The sequence below is a fragment of the Diabrotica virgifera genome, chromosome 1 (genome assembly GCF_917563875.1).
Source record: "Diabrotica virgifera virgifera chromosome 1, PGI_DIABVI_V3a".
NCBI lineage: Eukaryota > Metazoa > Arthropoda > Insecta > Coleoptera > Chrysomelidae > Diabrotica > Diabrotica virgifera.
In genome coordinates, this window is record NC_065443.1 from 166,832,129 (window position 1) to 166,844,954 (window position 12,826).

A 12,826-nucleotide genomic window follows, 5' to 3' on the forward strand; every position below is an offset into this window, starting at 1 on the left:
ATTTGTGCACATAAAAATTTTATGGGGGTTTTGATCCCTTAAATCCTCCCAAACTTTTGTGTATGTTCCAATTCAATTTTATTATTGTGGTACCATTAGTTAAATTCAATATTTTTGTTTCTTAGTATTTTTCAGATAAGGCAGTTTTTATCGAGTTGCGACTTCTTTTTTAATATGTCCACGTAAAAATTTTATGGGGGTTTTGTTCCTTTAAACCCCCCAAATGTTTGTGTATGTTCCAATTAAACTATTACTGAGCTACCATTAGTTAAACAGAGTGTTTTCAAAACTTTTTTGCCTCTTTGTATTTTTTCGATAAGGCACGTTTTATCGAGTCTGGCTTCTTTTTTAATATGGTTCAAAATATACCTAAAAATGTAAAGCATAAATAAGTTTGCATATTATTACCAAGTCTCCATAATCGTACTTAACCATATACAAATATGTGGTGGATTTGACAAATATTCAAAATATTTCGATAAAAATTGACTTTTTGAAAAAGCAATAAGAGGCAAAAAAGTTTTTAAAATGTTGTTTAAATGGTAGGTACTACAATAATAATTAAATTGAAACGTGCACAAAAGCACATTGTTTTCGATACATTGGAAAAAATCACTTTTCATTTTGTAACTTCAAATGAGTGATAAAGGCACAGAGACTTAGATCACGAGGTCACATTGAAAGGATGCCAAAAACAAGGACTCCGAAAAGGGTACTAAACTACACTATAGCTTCAAGAAAGAGAAGAGGAAGACCGGAAAATAGATGGAAGCAAGAGGTCGAAAAAGATTTGGAAAGAATGGTGTTACAGGGTCAGAAAAGAAAAATGAATAAGAGGAAGGAATGGAGAAAAATCACATATCAAGCCAGAGAAGATCTCAGTACATAAAGAAACGTGAAAATGAAGAAAAAAACAAACTTTTCAAGCCATGGGCCTCTAAGGCCCTTGGTGCTATTAATATATAACTTCAAAGGGCTGTAACTTTTCTTTTGTGCACATTTGTACTAAGGTAAGTTAGGTCCAATCAAACTATTTTTGGTCCCAGGATATGTGATTAAATTTATGACCTGTATTTTTGTTACACCCTGTATATATATATAAAGGTTATATTTGGTTCTTGGGACATCAAAGTATATTTTTTAGACATTCCCTGGATATAGTCACTGATGTGACATACCTCCGATTTGTTTTTTCATGAGTTTTTTTAAGAGAGACTAAAAACTTTTTTTATGGTCACCTCCTGTTTTCATATATTTTTTGACATGTTTTGTAGTAAATTCAACTATTTATTTACTACAAGACATGTCAAAATTTACATGTGAAAGCAGGAGATGATCCTAAAAATGGTTTTTCGTCTCCTACAAAATTCATGAAAAATCAGATAGGAGAATTTGTACATTGCAATTCTCTGATGTTTGGGAAAAAGGGCTTAAGTCAGAAATGCACATCGATAATGTTTTGATGATTTCTGGACCAGAAAAATCGGCTCTTTTTATTGGTACATACAGTTTACGTCTACAACAGTTTTTTGCTGGTCCAGAAATCATCAAAACATTAGCAATGTGCAATTCTGACTTACGCCCTTTTTGTCAAACATAAAAAAAAGCAATCTGGTCATAACTGACCAATGAGCAATTTTAATTTAACCTAAATTACAACTGTTTCTTAAAATGAAGAGCTTACCCGATACCGTCTCTTATCTAATCTAACAAGATCGTGCACTATTCTAACATACACAGCCACATCACGCACTATGCTCTGCTTTTCACTATCACCTATCACTCAAACTAGTTCAAAAGGCTTTGTCCTCTTCAATCTTCTAGTTTGCCCAGTAGTATCGAGGAGCTGGATTTCCTGTTGTTTGTCGGGATTCCTGCTATCTTCTTGATGATTATATCCAGGTTCCATTCCTAGGTCTTAATATTTGTTTATAAAGTAATAACTTATTATGCATGGACAATGTTGAGTTTCTTCCAATTAGCCAATACACTTTTTATATCTTTATTTTGGTTATATCTGGTTTTTTGTAGACCACTTTCAGCTGATTCTAAAAAAAATTAAAATGAACGGTAATTTTTCTATTCTTTACAATTAAAAATCAAAATATTTACAGGTAATACATGCATAAATGATTCGTTTCATAAAGAAAATTGAAAACGGATTTTATAATACTTACATAATTGTTTAAGAGATCCAGCCATAGCCAAAACTAGCATAAATACTAAACAGTACAGTTGAGTACAGCAAAAAAAAGCCACTAATTTCCATTTTTCACCCCCTTATCGATGCATTTTTTTCCAATCAAAATTTTTACTAAATTTTTAGGTTATCTTATGATGAAAATGAAATAAGATGACTTGATGACCAATGACCACGCGACGCTACATAGATACTCGCGCGGCAAATTTGAAAATGAACGCAAATTGAATAGTAAATGGCCTCTCTTTAGAGTATGGAAAATTTTACCCCTCCAGGAGGACATTGTACTCTTTTCATAGAATATCTTGTGGTAACTTTCCAGCCATAATTTAATCAGATGTTCACGGAATAGAACTTTGATAGTAGAATTCCTGGAATGTTTTGTTGTTAGGGGAAACTTTTATTTTATTTATTCTTGAATATTTCCTGTTGTTAAACATTGTAACCAATAATTTACAAATAAGATTTTCATTACATTACATGAAATCAAAACATGTTTTGGATATTAAACTATATAGTTTATAATTGTAATAATTTAATATACAATTTTGAATTAAGATTTAATCTTTTCGATTTAAACTACAGTAAAACTTGTGTTACCGGCCCCCTGCCAACACCGGCCACCTGTACTAACGGCCAGTTTAAAAATTCCCCACACTAATTACAGTAAAACCTGTCAGTAACGGCCGCTAAAAATGAAAAAGCTATTGGACGATATAGAAAGGTGACCAGTATTGCCAGTTTTTGTAGTCTAGATATAATTGGTTTGGGGAATTTTTAAACTGGCCGTTAGGTTGTACTGTATATCTAGGCTACAAAAACTGGCAATAACGACCACTTTTCTATATCGGCCAATAGTTCTTTCATTTTAGTGGTCGTTAGTGACAGGTTTGACTGTATTTCATTAACGTAAAGTTAACGCAAGTTAATATTTTATTGAATTATTTTGCTATTTGATCCCGTAATTGGTATAATGTGTCCAAGATAAGCGTTCATAAAACGTCCGTATTTCGTCCAGTATGGACGTCCAAAGGACGTTCAACGTCGTACGTCCAAAGGACGTCCATATTTATTCCGTCCGAAGGACGTCCAACGTCGGACGTCCAAAGGACGTCCATTTTTATTCCTTCCGAAGGACGTCCAACATGGGACGTTATAGTCCATGGACGTTAGGACCAAAAATGGACCTATTTTGGACGTCCAAAGGACGTCGTGTGCTATTAGGGAAACTAAAGCAAAACCTGTGTTTCCGGCCACTTGCCAACATAGGCCACCTGTACTAACAACGGCCAGTTTAAAAATTCCCCAAACCATTTACAGTAACGGCCACTAAAAATGAAAAAACTATTGGCCGATATAGAAAGGTGGCCGGTATTGCCAGTTTTTGTAGTCTAGATATGGTTTGGGGAATTTTTAAACTGGCCGTTAGTACATGTGACCAATTTTGGCAGGTGTCCGTTACTGACAGGTTTTACTGTATTTCATTAACGTAAATAAGTTAATATTTTATTGAATTATTTTGCTATTTGATCCCGTAATTGGTATAATGTGTCCAATAGAAGCGTTCATAAATTGTCCGTATTTCGTCCAGTATATATACGTCCATATTTATTCCATCCGAAGGACGTCCAACGTCGGACGTCCATTTTTATTCCGTCCGAAGAATGTCCAACGTCGGACGTCCAAAGGACGTCCATATTTATTCCTTCCGAAGGACGTCCATATTTATTCCTTCCGAAGGACGTCCAACGTCGGACGTCCAAAGGACGTCCATTTTTATTCCGTCCGAAGGACGTCCAACGTCGGACGTCCAAAGGACGTCCATATTTATTCCTTCCGAAGGACGTCCAACGTCGGACGTCCAACGTCGGACGTCCAAAGGACGTCCATTTTTATTCCGTCCGAAGGACGTCCAACGTCGGACGTCCAAAGGACGTCCATATTTATTCCTTCCGAAGGACGTCCAACATGGGACGTCCAAAGGACGTCCATTTATAGTCCATGGACGTTAGGACCAAAAATGGACCTATTTTGGACGTCCATTGGACGTCGTGTGCTATTAGGGACTATGCAAGTTCTTGTATCGAAAATTGTATGAAATTCGGCACGTGATTGGTCGAAATTTTGTTTGTCACCCTGTGTCACGTTATGGTAGTACTGCATCTACAGACACAGCTGATTTTAAATATTTTATAAAATTTATAAACTTTTATATAATTAACATTTTAATGTTAACCAGAATTTTACGTTGACTGAGGTTGATTATTTGTGTTTTTATTTTGTTTTGATATTTGTGCTAAAATATTTACATTAGAATTATCTTCAGTTTGATCCAAATTAGGAACTATTGTATTTTCGTCTATTAAAAAATTATGCACCATGAAACCTAAATTTATAGTTTGAACTTTACTAGGAGCTAAATATATGGTTATTAGTAGAACAGTAGTCCATACCAAACGGTATATTAAGTATCAATAAAAGATTTATAAATAATACCTACAAAAACACAAATAAATTCATCAATACATTATCCCATTTTCATTTCAGCCGCCATTATGAGTAAGTAATTATGACATTTTAGATGTTTTACCAGCAGGTTTTACGTTTTTGCTCTTTGCGCAGAAATTGGCGCAGTTCTTGTACAATAATCTGTGTCTGACACAAATTCTTGTATCGTTTCTGATATCGTTTCTTGTATCTGTGTATGACACTATGCATTTTTTTGACATATCAGAAACGATATTAGAAATGATACAAGAAAATGTATAGTGTCATACAGCCTTTAGGCAACCGTAGTAATGTCTAAAGGCTGTATGACACTATACATTTTCTTGTATCATTTCTAATATCGTTTCTGATATGTCAAAAAAATGCATAGTGTCATACACAGATACAAGAAACGATACAAGAATTTGAGTCAGACACAGATTCTTGTCCAAGAACTGCGCCAATTTCTGCGCAAAGAGCAAAAACGTAAAACCTGCTGGTAAAACCTCTAAAATGTCATAATTACTTACTTACTCATAATAGCGGCTGAAATGAAAATGGGATCATGTATTGATGAATTTATTTGTGTTTTTGTAGGTATTATTTATAAATCTTATATTGATATTTAATATACCGTTTGGTATGGACTACTGTTCTACTAATAACCATATATTTAGCTCCTAGTAAAGTTCAAACTATAAATTTAGGTTTCATGGTGCATAATTTTTTACAAAATACAATAGCTCCTAATTTGGATCAAACTGAAGATAATTCTAATGCAAATATTTTAGCACAAATATCAAAACAAAATAAAAACACAAATAATCAACCTCAAACAGTCAACGTAAAATTCCAACATTAAAATGTTGATTAAAAGTTTATAAATTTTATAAAATCCTTAAAATCAGCTGTAGATGTAGATGCAGTACTACCATAACGTGACACGACACGGGGTGACCACAGCGGGGTGACAAACAAAATATCGACCAATCACGTGCCGAATTTCATACAATTTTCGATACAAGAACTTGCATAGTGTCATACAGGGCACAAATGTACGTACGAGAAATGATACAAGAAAATGTATACAAGAAACGATATTAGAAATGATACAAGAAAATGCATAGTGTCATACAGCCTATTTAGAACCGTGGGTTTGGCTTCACTTTTGGTCATATGATTACTCGTCGTATAATTGTCGCCAATAACGTATGTCGGAGATATATTAATAGAGAGATATTGCAGAGTCACTTTTGCACTTGCTGTATTACAGCACGCGTTATTTTGACAGTAGAGCATGCGCAGACGTGATATTTGGCTACGCTGCGTTATTGCAAATAGTGCCTGCCGTTATTAGGGGAACCGTTACGCTGTGCGGTATTCGTTGCGCTATTTTCTTTTCAGGTTATGTTTGTTGTCTGTTTTTCATATAAACCAAGTTTATTTGTAATAGTTTTCTCAAATGAGTCAATCAGACAGTATTAAACGAATCAGATTTATGTCTGATGATGATTTTTGTTTATTAAAATAAGTTTTAAGTCAAAATCAATTGACTTTTATTGAAAATTGGACGTTAGTTCAGGAAAACATGAAGAGTGCAACAGGAAAATCTTTTATTATAAGAACACTCAAGGATCATTTGTTTCTCTTGCTCGATATTTGGAAGAAAATTCAAACGTTACTTGCATTTAAATCTAATTCTTGATTTTGAGTAATGTAATATAAATATGTTCATCTCCCAGAATATTATGCATGATGATAAACGCGATGTCTTCATCATTAGCATTGGTAAAAATGAAAGCTTCTAAGTCTTGATCCATTTTAAATTACATACAAATTAGAAAAACAACTAATCAATCAAGCCGTAAAAATACCGCAACTAAAATGTTGAGCAATAGAGAGATATCGCAAATGGATTTTTATCGCACGCTAATAGCGGAATACGCTATTTTGACATGTACGCAAGCGCAGAGTGAATGTTACGCTAATACCGGATAACGTGTCCCGCTATTTAGGTTGAAATAAGGGACGGTAATAACGTTAACGCTAATTTGACATTTGGGATGAAACATAAAAATAATTTATAGAATACAAATTTTATAAACTAAAAACTGTGAATCATCTTGTTCCTTGTGTTGAGAAACACGTTGCGTTCTTATTTTGTCTACAATAGACTACTTTTTGTGGTTAGGATATTAGTTATTCAGATATTTTATATTATTTTCATACTGATTATTAATATTTATTGTTTGTCTAATCATTAAAATTAAAATAAATGTCAACCTGCTCATATCCAAATTTATTTTTCAATAAAAAACAATTACAGTATTTCTCAACATTAATTTCTAGGTTACATTTTTATCCCAAAAGTCGGTTGTCATAATAACGTTAAGCCCTGTCCCCAGAGCATTTGCTATAACTCTCTTGATACCGTGTTGGAATATACCGTTATCCCTTATTTACGTCTTGACACACTAATAACGTTTGCCTTTGCGATATCTCTCTAATATCTGTATTTATGACACGTCTGAGAAATGTCAATTCTGTCAAAATAGCTCGGTGTAAATAGCGCAGCGTAGGCTGTGTTAAATTTGCAATATCTCTCTAAAGTCCACTTTACATCAACAATAAATTGGACAAGAAATTGACCAAGTTATTCAAGGCCAAATTTGACGTGTAAAAGCACACTTTGACATCTAAGTTTGTTCGTTATAAACTTCACGTGAAGAAATTGACGAAAAAGAAAATTGTTCTATTTTTTCATTTATTTGGCGTGAATTCAGTGTCACCAACCTGTGTCCATTTGGCGGGAAGTGGAAGTAGAGCTTTTTGTTTATTATTATTTGTTGAGGTTGAGTCTTTCATGTTCATGACAACCTAAAAATTTTGATTGGAAAATGCATATAAGATAAGGGGGTGGGAAAATGGAAATTAGTGGCTTTTTTGCAGTTCTGTCTGTTAGTTTTGCTCTGGCTGGGTCTCTTTTGTTTAAACAATTATGTAAGTATTATAAAAACGTTTTCAATTTTCTGTATTCTTTAGGAAACGAATTATTTATGCATATTATTACCTGTAAATAGTAGTACCTATTTCCTATTTCTTTTGATTTTTAATTGTAAAGAATAGAAAAATTACCATTCATTTTAATTTTTTAGAATCAGCTGAAAGTGGTCTACAAAAAAACCAGGAAGGAAACGTATTATAGCCTTGTTGTGGCTATGAAAGGCAAAAGAAAGATACCTATAAAAAGTGTATTGACTAGTTGGAAGAAACTCCACATTGTCGATGCATAATAAGATATTACTTTATAAACAAATATCAAGACCTAGGAATGGAACCTGGATAATATAGTCATCAAGAAGATAGCAGGAGGTCATGAGCAACAACAACTTCATAAGTATGAGAATATTGAGGAAATCCAGCTCCTCGATATCTACTACTGGACAAACTAGAAGATTGAAGAGGACAAAGCCTTTTGAACTAGTTTGAGTGATAGGTGATAGTGAAAAGCAGAGCGTAGTGCTTGTGTGCCTGTGTATGTTAGAATAGTGCACGATCTTGTTAGATTAGATAAGAGACGCTATAGGGTAAGCTCTTCATTTTAAGGAACAGTAGTAATTTAGGTTAAATTAAAATTGCTCATTGGTCAGTTATGACCAGATTGTAATTCTCTGATGTTTGGCAAAAAGGGCTGAAGTCAGAATTGCACATCAATAATGTTTTGATGATTTCTGGACCATAAAAAAAGTGTTGCAGACTTAAACTGTATGTACCAATAAAAAGAGCCGATTTTTCTGGTCCAGAAATCATCAAAACATTATCGATGTGCAATTCTGACTTAAGCCCTTTTTCCCAAACATCAGAGAATTGCAATGTACAATTCAATACAAATGAATCATCATCGTAGTGATGATTACGGAAAAAAATATATATATATAGAAATATATATATTTTGTGCAATAAAAATGTTTATATTTATCAAGGATGTATTATTTGGTATGGCCACATATACTTCTGGTATATCGTCGGTGATGTGACAATACCTCCTATCTGCTTTTTCATGAATTTTGTAGGAGACGAAAAACCATTTTTAGGGTCATCTGTTTTCACATGTAAATTTTGACATGTTTTGTAGTAAATAGATAATTGAATTTACTACAAAACATGTCAAAAAATATCATATGAAAACAGGAGGTGACTGTAAAAAAAGTTTTTAGTCTCTCTTACAAAATGGTTAACAGTTAATAGAGAGACAGATAATCGAGGTTCCACTGTATAGTGAAATTTGGACACCCGACACCCCATACAAATTTTATGGGGGTTTTGTTCGTTTAAACCCCCCCCCCCCCAAACTTTTGTGTAAGTTACAATTGAATTATTGTTGTGGTACTATTAAACACAATGTTTTTAAAACTTTTTTGCCTCTTAGTACTTTTTTGAAGTCAGTTTTTATCGTGATATTTTGAATATTTGTCAAATCCACCACATATTTGTATATGGTTAAGTACGATTGTAGAGACTAATAATATGAAAATTTATTTATGATTTACATTTTTAGGTATATTTTGAACCATTTTAAAAAGAAGCCATATCTTGATAAAAAGAGCTTTATCGAAAAAATAGAAAGAGGTAAAAAAGTTTTAAAAACACAGTGTTTAACTAATGGTACCACAGAAATAATTTAATTGGAACGTACCCAAAAGTTTGGGGGGGTTAAAGGGAACAAAACCCCCATAAAATTTTTATGGGGTGCACAAATTTCACTATAATTTTTCTTTAAGATGTTACTGCAATAATATTGCTTCATGTCCATTTTCAATAAAAAATCTTTAATAGTTTTCGATATATTCGAAAAAATCGAATTTTCATTTTGTATCTTCAAAGGGCTGTAACTTTTTTTGTGTGCATATTTGTACTAAGGTAAGTTAGGTTCATTCAAATTATTTTTGGTCCCAGAATATGTGATTTAATTTACGACCAATCTTTTCGGGACACCCTGTATAATAAATGGGATTAGCTGGCTTAAAAATTCATAATCTACGTTCTGTAGAAAATATACAGTTTTTGGTTTCTTTTTAACTAGATCTTAATATCTAACCAAGCATTTTAAGACCTTTTTATTATTTTTTCGATGATATATTCATGTTTTTAGTTTGTTCAAAATATTCTAGATGATTGTACACTATAATAGATAGCCAACTAAATAAACACAAAAATTTTATTTTTGTTACAGCCTGTATATAAGTTTACCTATATATACAGTGCATTACGCACCACCTTAAAAATTGGGCATTTTTGATGTCTCGAATTTCCTAAACCTGTTGTCCCATCTAAGTGATTTTTTTATAATAATATAGCCTGAGGCTATAGGTTACTGCCTTATGCTTGTCATGCACGGGGAGCTATACTGTAATATACATTATATCACGTCGCTCTCTATAGTAATGAGTGAGCCTGCACATACGGAACCATTAGTTCCCTGTCTGCAGGCTCACTCATTACTATAGAGAGCGATATGATATAATATACATATATTACAGTATAGCTACCAGTGCATGACAAGCTTAAGGATGTAACCTATAGCCTAGGCTATATTATAAAAAAATCACTCAGATGAGACAACAGGTTTAGAAAATTCGAGACATCAAAAATGCCCTATTTTTAAGGTGGTGCGTTAATTTCTTGGAGAAGTGTATTGTAATTTAATGTAAATAATGTAATATCCAATAATTGTAATTTAATATAAGATGTAATATAAGTTCCTTAAAAATATATTTTTTATTTCCCACCATACATTCTCCACAGGTCTAAATATCGATGCTAGACGTCCACCGGAGGTCCTCTCAGGACATTAGATGGACGTTCGGCAGCAAGACATTGGACCAAACTGGGACATCCTATGAAGGTCCAATTGACATTCACTGAACGTCCCCTCGGACGTTAGGTGGACGTCCATTGGACGTTTGGCAACGTGGCATTTGGACCAAAATAGGACGTCCTGTTAAGGTCCAATTTACGTCCCCTAGGACGTCCGATTAAGGTCCAATGTACGTCCCTTCGGACCTTAAGTGGACGTCCAACAGACATTCGGTAGCGCGACATTTGGACCAAAATAGGACGTTCCTTGGACGAAAACGGACCTCCCTAAAGTCTGTGAAGGACATCCTTGTGCTATTAGGGATGTATCTATGTAGGTATATAGTATCTTTATTCTATTATATTCTACTCTATTTCAAACCTATTCTATATAAGTATCTACACATTACACCTATTATCATCATCATCATTCTCTTTGCCTTATCCCTATGCAGTGTCGGCTTCCCTAATTGCATTTCTCCACACAATTCTATCTTGAGTCATATCAATGTTAATCCCCTTTACCAACATGTCCTGCCTTATCGTCTTCTTTGGTCTTCCTCTCCTACTCCTTCCAGGAATCTGCACTTCAGCTATTCTTCGTATTGGGTGATTAACGTCTCGATGTTGAACATGACCAAACCATCTTAACCTATGCTCTCTCATTTTGGCATCAATTGGTGCCACACCTAGACTTCCCCTAATATACTCATATCTAATTTTATCCTTCTTTGTCACTCCACTCATCCATCTAAGCATTCTCATTTCCACCACATGCATTCATTGTTCCGCTTTCTTTTTCACTGCCCAACATTCAGTTCCGCGCATCATAGCCGGTCTTGTGGCTGTTTTATAGAATTTTCCCTTCAGCTTCATTGGAATTTTTCTGTCACAACACACCACTCGCTTCTTTCCACTTCATCCATCCAGCCCTAATTCTACTGCATGCATCTCCATCTATTTCTCCATTACTCTGTAATACCGATCCTAGGTACTTAAAACTATTGCTTTTCACAATCATTTCACCTATTATATTATATTTTACTTTATTCTATACTATATATCTATTCTAATCTATCTATATATTTCATTTAATCTGTTACATTCTACTCTATTCTGTTTTAAATCAAATACTTTATTAGTAAGTATCTACATATATATTACATCTATTCTATTATATTCTACTCTATTCTATTTCAGTTTATTTTATACTATATATCATTCTAATCTATCTCTCTATTTTATTTATTTTATTAATCTGTTCTATTCTATTCTGTTTCAAATCAAACAAAGAAACAAACGACATTCAAAAGCTTCTAATAAAAAAATCATTGCATTGGTACTACTGAAAATATTGACATTTTTACAACATTTATTCCAAGTTCCTTCAATTTTTTTGAGGACAAGAAAATTTTGCTTTCAAGAAATTAGCGTCGTAAAGTTAGCGAAACGGTTTTTTCAAAGTCGTTATTTTGACTTCTACCATAGCTCAAAAAATTGCACCTCGTTTGCGGATAATTGCACCATTCAAAATTTCATTTGCCGAGTTTCCTTTTTCGAGATATAAGCAAATCAAAAGTGGAGATTTCGGCGCAGCGCTAAAAATAAATGTCGATTTTCAGGGTATAAAATGCCGTAAAGTCACTAAATAACCATATTAAAAAATTGCACCTCGTTTGCGGATTATGAATAAACTGGTTTTAATTGAAAATTTTGAAAATTGAAAATGTTATAAAAGAAAAACGATTTTAATGTTGGTTGCCTATACTGTAGGGGCAAAGGAATGCCAGAATAATTTTCACTTTTGGTAAACCTAAACTGTAAGGCTAAAAGTAGTATGTACCATAGTCAAAATAACTCCTCCTGACTTAAAGGTAATCCCTCCTTTGAAATTTCATTTGGGGATTTTCCGTTTTCGAGATATAACCAAATAAAAAGTTGAGATTTCGAATAAATTTTCATTTTCTGGGTATAAAAAGCCGTAAAATTGCTAAATAATCATATCACCTAATTGCTCCTCGTTTGCGGAGTATAAATAAACTGGCTTTAATTGAAAATAATGAAAATTGAAAATTTTATAAAGAAAAACGATATTAACGACGGTTGTGGTTGCCTACACTGTAGGGGCAATGCAAAGGAATTATTATTCGTAGTAGTGATGTTGATTATAGTTACTTTCGAGGATTCGTTACAAATCGTTACTTTTGTATAAAGTAATCATTTACAGTTACAGTATTCGTTACTTTGGATTACTATGATTACTTTTGTATTTGAGTACCGGTA

General features: G+C 33.4%; 1 long non-coding RNA gene across 1 annotated transcript; it reads right to left on the bottom strand.

Annotated features, from left to right (window-relative positions):
• Positions 1-268: 268 nt before the first annotated feature.
• On the bottom strand, positions 269-2,512 carry LOC126878816 (uncharacterized). Its single transcript, XR_007695799.1, has 2 exons — positions 2,178-2,512; positions 269-2,048 (listed from the first exon to the last, which is right to left on the bottom strand). It is a non-coding gene; the product is annotated as an uncharacterized LOC126878816 (long non-coding RNA).
• Between the last annotated feature and the right edge of the window lie 10,314 nt (positions 2,513-12,826).